Below are 15,099 nucleotides of genomic sequence, written 5' to 3' on the forward strand. Positions count from 1 at the left end.
GTTTAACTTAGGGTAGAGTAGGTTTTCCTCAGTATGGGACCTGGGACACAGAAGCAGCATCTGGGACCGAGCAGCTACTGTGGACTTGGCAGTCCGAGAATGAGCAGTGGCTTCAGAAACCCTCACCTCAAGCAGCAGCAGTGGGAGCAGCGGCTGACCTAGCATCAGCATCAATGAGACCCGTGGGGCATCATCACATGGCAGGCAGCAAATGCCAAGAAAGCCAGCAGGAGCAGCAGGGGTCTGCACACTTTCTGTCATGGATGAGCCATGGCAAGGAGAACACGGTCAGCCAGAGTGCTTGTAAGAGCCAGACTGGCATGGCTAGAGGCTACGCTCTTCAACCTTGATGAGCCAAGCAGAGATGCTGCAGGAGAGGCGAATGGCAGGCAGTGGAGGTGGCTTGGGGAGCGCAGCAGAGACTTCGGACCTCTGCAGATGGAGCAGGTCTATCACCAGGAGCCAGAGTCCCCTTTGACCAGAGCCAAGTGAGGAATGCCCTGGAGAGTTGAGGGGTGGAGTGAGTGTGCAGGCACCTTGGCCGTTGCACAAGAGATAAAGAGAAAGATGCCAATGGGGTGTGCACCCGGCAGGCCCGGGAACAGGTGCCTCCATGTCTGAGTGTGCCCAGCTGGCCATACCTTCTGGGGACACGGAGATCCTGAGCAGACATGCCAGAGACGGGAGGTGCAGTTGGACCAGGACTGTAAAAAAGATGAAATGGGACAGAGTAAGCAGCCAAAGCCATGCAGCTTCTGTTTGCTGGTAGTGAACAAATGCATGGCTCCTTTAAAAGATGACTTTCTGGTTTATGTTGGCTGCACAGAGTTCTTTCCAGAGGTCTGCATCTGCCCAGCTACTGTGAAGGGTGATGGGCAGACTTTGCCCTGAAGATAATTTCCTAGGGGAAGGCTACCAGCCAGGGAAAGTGCTGAGAGTGAGGTTTCAGAGACTCTAGTTTGAACTGGGCTGTTTCATACAAGGGAACTACAACAAGTTTTGGTAATGAGACTTTTCATATTTGGAGCATTTGCTTCAGATTCATTATGACTTGGATAGCTATACAAGGACTTCAGGACAGCTGGTAAGCCAGGCCCTGATCTTGGGCTTTCAGTGAAACATTAATATTGGTATCAGAACTGGTTTTTTGAACTTTTCGGACTTCAGAAATGGAATGGACAGGAGTGGTTCAATTGCAAAAGGACAGTTTTGATTTCACCTACACATCTATATACATTATGAACTATGATGACTTATGAAGCGTTTTGTGTAGAAATGGAGGAGTTTATTTTTTCTACCCAGGCTTAAGATGAAGCTTCAAAAAATATAAAATAAGGGGGAGTTGTTATATCCCTCAGTCTATTTAATTAAAAAAATGTACTGATGAGTAGGAGTTGGGATAAAGTTTTTGCTACTGGACTGGAGCAGCTCAAATGAAAAAAATATTTTCTCGTTCTTTGTATGGATAATGTTAGCCTGTATTTATGTACCCTATGTTTTGTTAGCAAGAAATGCAAAATGTTCTATTAAGAAATTGCTTTTGGATGTTTGCTAAAGTTTATGAAGTGTAAATAGTTCTATTAAGAGTTTGCTTTTGGATGTAAGTTTGTGAGAATTGTAATTGTGTATAGTAATCATACTAGAATTATGATGTTAACCTGTTAATGATAATGAACCATGGAGTGGTGATGCTAAGGAGGCCTTAATGATGTGGTTGCTTCAGGAGTTTGTTGATTTAAAAAAGGGCTTGGTGAGCTAAGACTACTGTAATCATCTTAGACCCATTCAAAAAGGACATTTCATCTTGATCATCCTCTACTTCTTTACTAGGAGGTATAGCAGCCATAAAAAACAAGTGTATTGCTGTGATTGTTCCAGCTACTTGCAACCTCTTAGTGGAAAGCTGATTGAGAGCTGCATAGAGTTAAGCTCTGCACCCTCTTTTTGCCAGAGGCTGGTAGCCAAACTTTATATTACAAAGAAGGGGGAATGTGTGGGGGCCGACAGAGGCTCCCTAGTGAGGTTTTACTCAAGGTCAGAAGGTCTGAGCTTGCTTTATCAAGCGGGACTGCATAATGGGATGATTTGGCCATGGTTGTGGGTACCAGGTGTTTTGAGGGGTCTACACTTGGCTGTACATTGTGCTTTGATCTTGCAAGGGGGAGGTCTTTTGTCTCTTTCCTTGGCAATTGTACAAAAAGCCCTTTGGAATAAACCTTGAGGTGACTGATTATTGCCCTCCTGAAGCTATCCTTTGTCTCTGTCTTTCTTTTCTTCTCTTTCTGACTTTCTATCTGATACTTCCTCATTCTTCTCTTCTCCCCTCAAGAACCTTTTGACAGGTTGGAGCTGGACTCCAACAGACTTCCATATTCCATAACCTCCCAAACAGCACCACCAACTGGGAAATAAGTTGTCAGACACCTAAACCTCTAGGGGGATATTTCTCATTCAAATGCAAGTGAATATTAGGATAGGTATGTCTTCCAGGAACTCACATCAAGAAGTAGTCTACATTTTTGCTTTTTAGCTCATCACTCATCTGTACCAGCAGCAGGAAAGTCTGCAATGCTCTTGCTTTCCTAATGGCTTAAATTATAGGCTTTAGCTGTTTCCCATCCAGATCCCCAATTGGTTCCTAATTTTCTCTGTTTCAGATTAATTACTTCTTTAAGGTCTCCAAACAACTCATCAGTGATCAATTTCTGATCCCTAGGTACCAAATCTCTGGCCCATCAGTCATTCAAGACCCACTAGTCATATGCTTCCCATCACTTTGCACAATCAGTTAGCCCAGAATTCAGCAGGGGACAGATCATTGCTGCAGATGCTCCTTTCTGGAGCTTACCAGTCCTGGGGCCACAGTGCAGCACAGTGCTGTAAGATGGCCTCATAATCACTATTCTGAGGAAGGGCCATACAACTATAGCCTTGGGCTACACAGAAGTCTAGATAGAAGGGATGATGCTTGCAATGTGAGCTTTCAAACCTTGAAAAATGAGAAATACTATGCTTGGAATACTGAGGTGAAAATAATAGACACACATAGCTCACTTAACACCAGGCAAAAAGCTGTGGAAGATGCAACCAGCCTCCAAATGGAACACTACAACATTGACAACACAACAAAGATCATGAAGACATGAATATATAATAACTAATTTATTTAGAAATATGTTGTAGCATATAATTTTTCCTTTTATTTTTGAGATTATAGTATAATTACATAACTTCTCCCTTTTCTCCGTCCAAATGCTCTCATGTACTCCTTCTGACTCTCTTTCAATTTCATAGCCTCTTTTTTCATTGATTGTTGTTACATGTGTATGTGTGTGTGTGTGTGTGTGTGTGCGTGTGTGTGTGTGTGTGTGTGTGTGTGTGTGTGTGTAAACATAGTAAGTTATTTAGTATTATCATTAAAGTAAGTAGTGTATTACTTATAGTCCAGATATGGGAGAATTATGAACGCTCTTGCAAAAACTGAATTAAAGTCATTATTTTGAGATAAAATATTTTTTTTTGTGATATATATTTTTTATTTTACAATACCATTCAGTTCTACATATCAGCCATGGGTTCCCCTATTCTCCCCCCTCCCACGCCCTCCCCTTACCCCCAGCCCACCCTCCATTCCCACCTCCTCCAGGACAAGTCCTCCCCCGAGGACTGTGATCAACTTGGTAGACTCAGTCCAGGGAGGTCCAGTCTCTTCCTCCCAGACTAAGCCAAGTGTCCCTGCATAAGTTCCTGGTTTCAAACAGCCAACTCATGGAATGAGCACAGGACTTGGTCCCACTGCCTAGATGCCTCCCAAACTGATCAAGCCAATCAACTGTCTCACCTATTCAGAGGGCCTGATCCAGCTGGGAGCCCCTCAGCCTTTGGTTCATAGTTCATGTGTTTCCATTCATTTGGCTATTTTTTTTTCAATAATTGAGTAAAACTGAAATTTATTATATGCCACAGTCGTCCTAGGGACCTCCATGCTATATATGTAGCCTCTATGGTTCTATGGGTTGTGGTCTGATTGTTCATTTTATATCTAGAATCCACCAATGAGTGAGTACATACCATAACTGTCTTTCTGGGTTTGGGTTACCTCACTCAGGATGATTTTTTCTAGTTCCATCCATTTGCCTGCAAATTTCATGCTTTCATTGTTTTTCTCTGCTGAGTAGTACTCCATTGTGTATATGTACCACATTTTTTTCATCCATTCTTCCGTTGATGGGCATCTAGGTTGTTTCCAGGTTCTGGCTATTACAAATAGTGCTGCTATGAACATAGCTGAGCATGTATCTTTATGGTATGTATCAGAATTCTTTGGGTATATGCCCAAGAGTGGGATGGCTGGGTCTTGAGGTAGTTCGATTCCTAATTTTCTGAGAAACCGCCATACTGATTTCCACAGTGGTTGTACAAGTTTACATTCCCACCAACAGTGGAGGAGTGTTCCCTTTGCTCCACATCCTCTCCAACATTGGTTGTCATTGGTGTTTTTGATCTTAGCCATTCTAACAGGTGTAAGGTGGTATCTCAGAGTCGTTTTGATTTGCATTTCTCTGATGATTAAGGATGTTGAGCATTTCTTTAAATGTCTTTCAGCCATTTGTAGTTCTTGTTTTGTGAATTCTCTGTTTAGCTCTTTAGCCCATTTTTTAATTGGACTGTTCAGTGCTTTGATGTCTAGTTTCTTGAGTTCTTTATATATTGTGGAGATCAATCCTCTGTCAGATGTGGGGTTGGTGAAGATCTTTTCCCAGTCTGTTGGCTGTCTTTTTGTCTTATTGACTGTGTCTTTTGCCCTGCAAAAGCTTCTCAGTTTCGAGAGGTCCCATTTATTAATGGTTGTGCTCAGGGTCTGTGCTGTCGGTGTTTTATTTAGGAAATGGTCTCCGGTGCCAATGCGTTCAAGAGTGCTTCCTATCTTCTTTTCTATTAAGTTTAGTGTAACTGGATTTATGTTTAGGTCTTTGATCCACTTGGACTTGAGTTTTGTGCATGGTGACAGATATGGATCTATTTGTAATCTTTTACATATTGACATCCAGTTATGCCAGCACCATTTGTTGAAGATACTTTCTTTGTTCCATTGTATAGTTTTGGCTCCTTTGTCAAAAACCAGGTGTTCATATGTGCATGGATTAATGTCAGGGTCTTCAATTTGATTCCATTGGTCCGTATGTCGGTTTTTATACCAGTACCAAGCTGTTTTTATTACTATAGCTCTATAGTAGAGTTTGAGGTCTGGGATGGTGATGCCTCCAAGGGTTGCTTTATCGTATAGGATTCTTTTAGCTATCCTGGGTCTTTTGTTTTTCCATATAAAGTTGAGTATTTTTCTTTCCAAGTCTGTGAAGAATTGTGTTGGGATTTTGATGGGGATTGCATTGAATCTGTAGATTGCTTTTGGTAAGATTGCCATTTTTACTATGTTAATCCTACCTATCCATGAGCATGGGAGATCCTTCCATTTTCTGATATCTTCTTCAATTTCTTTCTTTAGAGATTTAAAGTTCTTATCAAAAAGGTCTTTCACTTGTTTAGTTAGTGTTATCCCAAGGTATTTTATATTATTTGTGGCTATTGTAAAGGGTGATGTTTCTCTGACTTCTTTCTCAGCCCTTTTATCATTTGTGTATAGGAGGGCTACTGATTTTTTTGAGTTGATCTTGTATCCTGCCACTTTACTGAAGGAGTTTATCAGCTGTAGAAGTTCCCTGGTAGAGTTTTTGGGGTCACTTATATATACTATCATATCATCTGCAAATAGTGAAAGTTTGACTTCTTCCTTGCCAATTTGTATCCCTTTGATCTCCTTTTGTTGTCTTATTGCTCTAGCTAGAACTTCTAGTACTATATTGAATAAATATGGGGAGAGTGGACAGCCTTGTCTTGTTCCTGAATTTAGTGGTATCGCTTTGAGTTTCTCTCCATTTAATTTGATGTTTGCTGTTGGCTTGCTATAAATTGCTTTTATTATGTTTAGAAATGTTCCTTGTATTCCTATTCTTTCTAAGACCTTTATCATGAAGGGGTGTTGGATTTTGTCAAAGGCTTTTTCAGCATCTAGGGAGATGATCATGTGGTTTTTTTCTTTCAGTTTGTTTATATGGTGTATTACATTGACTGATTTCCGTATGTTGAACCATCCTTGCATCCCTGGGATGAATCCTACTTGGTCGTGATGGATGATTGTTTTGATGTATTCTTGGATTCGGTTTGCCAATATTTTGTTGAGTATTTTTGCATCAATGTTCATGAGGGAGATTGGTCTGTAGTTCTCTTTCTTTGTTGCATCTTTGTGTGGTTTGGGTATCAGGGTAATTGTAGCCTCATAAAAAGAGTTTGGTAGTGTTCCTTCTGTTTCTATTGTGTGGAACACTTTGAAGAGGATTGGTATTAGTTCTTCTTTGAAAGTCTGGTAGAATTCTGCACTGAAACCATCTGGTCCTGGGCTTTTTTTAGTTGGGAGACTTTTGATGACTGTTTCTATTTCTTTAGGGGTTATTGGTCTATTTAAATGGTTTATCTGGTCTTGATTTAATTTTGGTATTTGGTATTTATCCAGAAAATTGTCCATTTCTTCCTGGTTTTCCATTTTTGTGGAGTACAGGTTTTTGAAGTATGATCTGATGATTCTCTGGATTTCCTCATTGTCTGTTGTTATGTCTCCCTTTTCATTTCTGATTTTGTGAATTTGGGTGTTCTCTCTTTGCTTTTTGGTTAATTTGGCTAGGGGTTTGTCTATCTTGTTGATTTTTTCAAAGAACCAACTCTTTGTTTCATTGATTTTTTGTATTGTTCTCTTGTTTTCTATTTCGTTGATTTCAGCCCTCAATTTGATTATTTCCTGGCGTCTATTTCTCCTGGGTGAGTTTGTTTCTTTTTGTTCTAGAGCTTTCAGTTGTGCTGTTAATTCATTGGTATGGGATTGCTCCATCTTCTTTATGTGTGCATTTAGAGCTATGAATTTTCCTCTTAGCACTGCTTTCATAGTGTCCCATAAGTTTGGGTATGTTGTACTTTCATTTTCATTGAATTCTAGGAACTCTTTAATTTCTGTCTTTATTTCTTCCTTGACCCATTGATGTTTCAGGTGGGCATTATTCAGTTTCCATGAGTTTGTGGGTTTTCTATAATTTTTGTTGTTGTTGAGGTCTAACTTTAAGGCATGGTGGTCTGATAAAATACAGGAGGTTATTCCAATTTTTTTGTATCTGTTGAGATTTGTTTTGTGTCCAAGCATGTGGTCAATTTTTGAGAAGGTTCCATGGGGTGCTGAGAAGAAGGTATATTCTTTTGTGTTAGGATGGAATATTCTGTAGATATCTGTTAGGTCCATTTGAGTCATAACATCTGTTAGGTCCTTTATTTCTTTGTTAAGTTTCAGTCTGGTAGATCTATCTTTTGGTGAGAGTGGTGTGTTAAAATCTCCCACTACTAATGTGTGGGGTTTGATGTGCGTTTTAAACTTTAGTAGTGTTTCTTTTATGAATGTGGGTGCTTTTGTATTTGGAGCATAAATGTTTAGAATCGAGACTTCATCTTGGTGGATTTTTCCTGTGATGAATATGTAATGTCCATCCTGGTCTCTTTTGATTGATTTTAGTTTGAAGTCTATTTTATTAGATATTAGGATAGCTACACCAGCTTGTTTCTTAGGTCCATTTGCTTGGAAAACCTTTTCCCAGCCCTTTACTCGGAGGTAGTGTCTGTCTTTGGAGTTAAGGTGTGTTTCTTGTATGCAGCATATGGATGGGTCCTGTTTTCTAATCCATTCTGTTAGTCTGTGTCTTTTTATAGGTGAGTTGAGACCATTGATATTGATGGATATTAATGACCAGTGATTGTTAATTCCTGTTATTTTTTTGGTTGTGTTGTGTTGTCTTTCTGTTGGTGTAGGATTATCTATTGCTTGATTTTTCATGGATGTGTTTAGCTTCTTTGGGTTGAATTTTCCCTTCTAGTGCTTTCTGTAGGGCTGGGTTTGTGGACAGGTATTGATTAAATCTGGTTTTATCCTGGAATATTTTGTTTACTCCGCCTATGGTGATTAAGAGTTTTGCTGGGTATAATAGTCTGGGTTGGCATCCATGGTCTCTTAGTGTCTGCATGAGGTTTGTCCATGATCTTCTATCTTTCATAGTCTCTATTGAGTAGTCTGGTGTTATTCTGATGGGTTTGCCTTTATATGTTACTTGGTCCTTTTCCTTTGCAGCTCTTAATATTTTTTCTTTATTCTGTGTGTTTAGTGTTTTGATTATTATGTGGCGAGGGGACTTTTTTTTTGGATCCAGCCTATTCGGTGTTCTGTAAGCTTCTTGTATCTTCATAGGTATTTCTTTCTTTAGGTTAGGAAAGTTTTCTTCTATGATTTTGTTGAATATATTTTCTGTGCCTTTGAGTTGGTATTCTTCTCCTTCTTCTATCCCTATTATTCTTAGGTTTGGTCTTTTCATGGTGTCCCAAATTTCCTGGACGTTTTGTGTTAGGACTTTTTTGTCTTTATTGTTTTCTTTGACTGACGAATCTATTTTCTCTATCGTGTCTTCAGTGTCAGAGATTCTCTGTTCCATCTCTTGCAATCGGTTGGTTATGCTTGTTTCTGTAGTTCCTGTTCGTTTTGTCAGGATTTCTATTTCCAGCATTCCCTCAGCATGTGTTTTCTTTATTGTCTCAAATTCATTTTTCAGATCTTGGAATGTTTCTTTCATCTGTTTAATTGCTTTTTCTTGGCTTTCTTTGATTTCTTCCCATTTTTTGTTCGTTTTTTCTTCCATTTCTTTAAGGGAGTTTTTAATTTCCTCTCTAATGGAGTTTTTCATTTCCTCTTTAAGGGAAGTTTTTATTTCCTCTTTAAGGGAGTTTTTTATTTCCTCTTTAAGGAAAGTTTTTATTTCCTCTTTAAGGTAGTTTTTCAATTCCTCTTTAAGGAAAGTTTTTATTTCCTCATTGAGGGAATGTTTTATTTCTTCTTTAAGGGCCTCTATCATCTTCTTAATGTCATTTTTAGGGTTGATTTCTTCTGCTTCTTCTGTCATGGTATGTTTAGGTCTTGCAGGTGTAGAATCACTAGGTTCTGATGTTGCCATATAGGTCTTTATGTTGTTGCCTGTATTTTTGCACTGGCGTCTACTCATCTCTTCCTCTGTGAGGTGCAGGTGGTGTCTGTGTCTGAGAGTGCCTCTCTTGTTCTAATTTTTAGTCTTGGTTTAGTAGTGGTTCTTGGTTAAATTGGTGCTATTGGGCTATTTCTTCAGGGGCAGCTGATTTCGATCGGTGAATTATATACTTATGATTCTGGTGATCTGGTTTGGTGTCTGGGTAGCGCCTTCTTCTGTGTTCTCAGGTCACTTTTTGTTCATTTGTCAACTCCTCAGCTGATCTTGTTTCTTCAGACTTTAAACTGTAGGCATCTAAATCCTCTCCCAGATGGGTTTCAGCTGAGCAGGGTAGTCTCACCAACACCTCCAAGTTGTTGGGTTTCACAGGATCAGCAGCTGGGCCTTGGGTTGTCCTCAGACGGAGTGTTCAGATTCGTTCTGGTTCTGACCCACGGAGATAGCTTCTTCCCCAGATGTTGGGGTTAGGGGCGTCCCTGTTCCAAGCTGCGTCTGCTTGTCTCCGTCCCTGGGCCTGTTTACCTCTGCGGTCCGCCGCCGGGCCTGTATGTCCCTGTCAGCTGCCGCTGGGTCTGTCTGCCTCTGGGGGCCGCCACCGGGCCTGAATGTCCCTGTCGGCCGCTGCCGCCGGGCACGTCTACCTCAGCAGGCTGCCGCTGGGCCCGTCTACCTCCACAGGCCGCCGCCACAGGCCTACCTGCGTCTGCTTGTCTCCACCGCCGGGCCTGTCTACCTCTGTGGACCGCCGCTGGGCCTGAATATCTTTGCCGGCTGCCGCCAGGCCTGAATGTCCCTGTCGGCTGCCGCTGCTGGGCCCGTCTACCTCAGTGGGCTGCTGCTGGGCCCGTCTACTTCCGCGGGCCGCCGCCGCAGGCCTACCTGCGTCTGCTTGTCTCTGCCGCCGGGCCTGTCTACCTCTGTGTGCCGCCGCTGGGCCTGAATGTTTTTGCCGGCTGCTGCCAGGCCTGAATGTCCCTGTTGGCCTCTGCCGCCGGGCCCGTTTACCTCAGCGGGCTGCCGCTGGGCCCGTCTACCTCTGTGGGCCGCCGCTGGGCCTGAATGTCTCTGCCGGCCGCCGCTGGGCCTGAATGTCTCTGCCGGCTGCCGCCGGGTCTGAATATCCCTGTCGGCTGCCACCGCTGGGCCCGTCTACCTCCACCGAGATAAAATATTTTGAAACCATAGGTTTCTTTACAGGCAGTCTCGGTTGCCTACAAGATCATTTGAAGAAGAGACCTTGTCTGCCTTCTCCAAAGCTTCCTCTTACACCACTGTCTTTCTTTAATTTTGTTTCCTCTGATTTCGTGATCATCAAGCAACCACATGCTTCATTTTCTTCTGTGTAGAGACTCCTCAACTGATAGGAGGAGGTGATTCTGGTTAATTGAAAGTATCTGCAGATTAATATTTAGATTCTCTTGAAAATTACATTCTGACCATGAATGAAGTGATGTGATTGAACACTTAGTCCCAACTGGTGGTGCTTTTGGGCAAGGTTATGGAACTTTTGCAAAGAGGAGGAGTCTTTCTGGAAGAAGTATGTCACTGGGGGTGGGTTTGAGTTTTTACAGCCTCATACCACTTCCTGTTCTCTTTTTATGCTTCCCATGTACACATGAAATGTGATCCACCAACTTCCTGCTCCTGCTGCTGTGCCTATTTGTTGCCATGTCTTGCCTGCCATGATGAACTGTATCCTCTCTGAAACCAGAAGCTAAAATAAGCCCCTTCTTCCTTGAGTATATTTGGTCACACTCTTTTATCACAGCAACAGAAAGGTAACTAATATGATCAGCATGTGTAAATTTGCTTAAAGTCTTTTCTAAAATGGAGCCCTGAGTACACTGCAGTTTTCAGACCTGACCTGCAAAGCTTGAGAGCAGATGTCTGATTGGAGTAGCCCAAGCAAAAAGGATATTTTATCAGGGATAATTCAGTACTGTTGACTTCCATTGTGGTTGTCTATTTTAATCCCTGCCCCCACCCCAGTTACTGTGATAATGAGGAAGCTATGTATTTTATTAAAACTTTTTTTGAGAGCCATAAAGAATGTAAAAGAATGTCACATAAACTTGTTTAGCAACTCTCTTGGTCTTCTAGTTCTTAGAAAAGGCAGAACTAGAAAATTTATAAATTGCATTTGGAAGCTGAGAGGTGCAAGCCCACAGTGTAAGTATGTTTAGTTTGTGGTGAGGACCTGACTGCTGCCTCCAAGATGAACCCACTCTCTTACACTCTGCTATGAGAACCATGCTCACACCCATGAAAGCTCTGCCTTTGTGGTTTAATGACCCTTTTAAAGCCCCATTGCTTAGTACTATCATATTGGTGATGAGTTTCAACACATGAGTTAAGGGGGACATCTTCAGACTATAGTAACTTAACTAGAAGAGAAGAATTTTAGATATTAAAAACCAGAACCAAAAAGTAACATTAGTTGTTTTATGAAAATTTTTATCAATAATGTAATTTTTCTGGGAAAGTAGGATAATGAGTATCTGTTATCTGTCTTATTGGGCATGAGAATGTTCTCCACAGGTAAGTAATTCCAGGAATGTAATTAACCAAGAGCCCAAGAACTGTGTTGGGAACGTCTTGCTTCTTGGTCTCCTTTAGATGTTTCCTAATCAGTGACCACGAGCAGCAGGGGCACTAAGATACCCTGGCATCTTGCGATGGCCATGTTGAGGTTGAGGACTCTCCTGTGATTTTCTCCTGACTGCTAGGATTCTAACAGCACCTACTTCCCTTCCTTTCATTCTCCTTCCAACTGGGGCCAAAATTGTATCAGCTTCTTGGCCTGCTTCAGATTTCTCTTAATTTTCTTTCAAATAGACATCTCTTTAGATAAAATCTTTATATTTTAAGCCATTAAACTTCTATCTCCAAAAATATTTATATTACTATTTTCACAGTAGCAAAATTATAGTTATGAAGTGGCAACAAAAATAATTTTCTGGTGGGGGGGGGGTCGCTGCAACATGAAGAACTGTATTAAAGGGTCATGGCATTAGGAAGGTTGAGAATCACCATCCTAAAGTGAATGGAAACATTCCATCTTACAGGGGAACTCATGATACTCAGGAAGCAAACAATTCAATATCTTCAGGAAGTTCCTAAAACTGACCAGATTTACTATGTCCTTCCCTCTCCAGGTTGATAGAAGCAGTAAGAACTGCTGAGAGACACTCAGACAGGCAGAGCAGCCTGTAAGAGACAGAAACCAATTGAACGTCACATTGTGTAGTGAATTCTAAGTTTCTGGCTTCCATGATTCATCACCAATGCTGGGGTGGGCTTTGATGATGCTACTATGAGTTGTTTCTGTTCCCATAACTCCTTTCTATACTTCTTTAAGTAACCCTCATAAGCTCATTGCTTCAGTAAACTGGACTTTGATGGTATTGTTACTTAGGTCTGTCATTGATTTACTGTGTGGGGTAAGTAGACATTTTTTCATGTCTCCTCTGCAACAGTGCCTCACGGCAGCTGTATGAAGCCACCTACAGGTGTGTAATGTGTACATAACTCTCATATTGTTTCAGTTCTCCAGCAGGAAGCCATTGAGCTGGGATTTGCTCAGACATATTTTTAGGCCTTCATTTCCATATTCTATGGCCCTAATAATTGCTCCACTAACTTCATGTATCATGGATAAAAATGGACCCAAAGAAGGTAAGCAGTTTCCTCCTACATTTTCAAATCACATTCATAAGTAGGACAGCACCTAGTGATAATTGCAGTCAATATGATTATCAACTTGTTTATGGCTGAAAATTTGAACATGCACCTAAACTATCGCATGCCTTTCACACCACGAATGTGATGCTCATACAGCTCCCCTGACATCAGTAAGTCTTTACTAATGCATTTTCTCTCCAGGAACATTCTCAGATACCTGTGCAGCCTGCCTTCCACTGCTGGAATTTTCTCTTTTCTCCTCCAAAGCTCCTGGACGCTTCTACTTGTTCAGTGTGGCTCTTAGTCAATCCTGACAACCAAAATAATGTATTTTATCGTTTATTTAGAAACTACTTTTGAGATGATGAAAGGTTGTTTTTTTGTGGGGGGGGGGAGATGAAAAAAGAGATCCTAGAAGCACATAAGTTATCTTACTGTAAGATTTTAGCCTGAATAAGAGCTTATAAATAAAAGGCCCTTCTTTCTGCATTTAATTTTGCACAAAATGCCCAGAGAAGAGGCATATTTGTATGTTAGCCGAGTCTTGCCCCTTGATGTTTCCTTCTGGTTGCTAATAGAAAAATGTAAGGATTTCAATTGAAACACATATAAATTTTAAAGCTCATCAAATCATAACAGCCTTTGAAAGAATTTGGAACAAGAGATTGGATTGAACAAGTAGTGCTGTTGAAGATAGAATAAACTACCATTGTAGGCATTATCAACAGGGGCAGTTCATTCCACAAGTCATTAAAGGAGAAACTCCTGGAATGCTCACTGCTCCAACAACACTCTGCAAGGAGAACAATAAAATATGTTCAAGAAACTTGACATCTGATGGATTTATTTCAGACTTTCCATAGTCCCTTCCGTCACTTCTGCTCCAAAAGGAAAAGTCAAAATTGTGATAGAGAGTGATGAGTGTTTTCCAATAGCGTATTCTTCTAAATATTGATGAATTTTATAATGAAAATATTTTTTTTATTTTTACCCTATTAGTGCCACCAAAACTAGCAAGCTGATGATTATTTAATGAGGTAAAAAGCAACATATGCAGTGAGTTCACAGAAGGTATATGTGCCTAAAAGGTTACAGCAGCAAAAAGAGAAAAAAGTTTTTTTTTTGAGTAAAACTGAAAGACATAGAAATTGAAAAGGTAAGAGAGAAAAGAGCAATAATTGTAAGCAAGACTGTGAAGACAGAAAAGTGTGAATTGTCTTATAAAATGTGGCCTCTGGGGCCTTATGGTTATAAAGACTTAGGTGTTTGGGGAGACGAAGTGAATGTATAATCAGATTCAATAAGTATAAGTTGTCTAGAAGAGATGATGTCATAACTGGTTGGGAGAAAAGCACAGGGTGAGCCAGACTCTGACAAGCACCTATCAGCAGCGAGTACCTACTGCGGAGAAGCCAGGGCCGACTCCAAAGGCAAGTCCAGCTTCGTGGCCACATGTCACAGACTGATGCATACTGTAGAGGCCCAAAGCTCCATCCTCCAGGGCACCTGACTCTTAATTCCTTCCTCACCATGTAGACTTTCTGATCTAAGCTGACTTTCTCCACTGAAAATAGAGTTCGGGCTTCAATATGATGGGTTTTGTTTCATCTTACAATTTATTTTGTCATGTTTGGTTGCTATCTCTTAGAAACCTGTTCCTTTCTAAAGAGAGACAGAAAGGGAGAGGATCCAGATGAGAGGGGAGGATAATAGATAATATTGTGTGAGAAAAGAATCTATGTCTAATGAATGGGGTGGGCAAAACAAAAATAAAAAAGGGGAAATTAAAGGACTTCAGAAGCACAGGATCCAACACATGCCAAACTCTTCATCTAGATCCGTATCCACACTCCTAGTAGCAATTACAGCCTATGTAACGATAACTGCACCTATGTGACAGTTTAGGAAAGAAAAAACAGACACAGAACACAGTTGGAGGTTTCCAGGGACAGGGTATGATGGACGGAGTCCTGACTCATGATGAGGCCCCATGAGAGAATTGGGGGAAGACTCCATTGTTCTTTAACCTTCATTGTGCTGTCAAAACTGATGGAACTAAGTACTTAGAGGTGTAAATGGCGATGGAAGTTTATGTTTTATATAAATAAAAGTGATGCTATCTCCCAAGCTCAGAGAACTGTATGGAAAAGAGTTAATAGGTTTTACTGCGTATCAACTGCGCATCTTCCTTATTAAAATAAATGCAAGACAGGAACATTTTAAGTTCTAAAAAAATTGAGTTTCCTAACATAAATATATGTATGTAAACATAAAAATCTATTTTTAATAAAAA

The 15,099-nt window shown here is 40.8% G+C and overlaps 1 long non-coding RNA gene across 3 annotated transcripts in view; it reads left to right on the forward strand.

Annotated features, from left to right (window-relative positions):
• The window catches only part of LOC121829723 (uncharacterized), a 30,091-nt gene that overhangs the window by 10,385 nt on the left and 4,607 nt on the right, over positions 1-15,099 (forward strand). For 2 of the 3 annotated variants that reach the window (XR_013051246.1, XR_006072788.2), the window contains 2 exons: positions 12,671-12,800; positions 13,806-13,962. This is a non-coding gene — a long non-coding RNA (uncharacterized LOC121829723). Of the gene's footprint in view, positions 1-10,836; positions 10,904-12,670; positions 12,801-13,805; positions 13,963-15,099 lie in introns of all 3 variants that reach the window. The other variant, XR_013051245.1, reaches the window with a different exon arrangement.

Source organism: Peromyscus maniculatus, chromosome 5, assembly GCF_049852395.1.
Source record: "Peromyscus maniculatus bairdii isolate BWxNUB_F1_BW_parent chromosome 5, HU_Pman_BW_mat_3.1, whole genome shotgun sequence".
Lineage (NCBI taxonomy): Eukaryota > Metazoa > Chordata > Mammalia > Rodentia > Cricetidae > Peromyscus > Peromyscus maniculatus.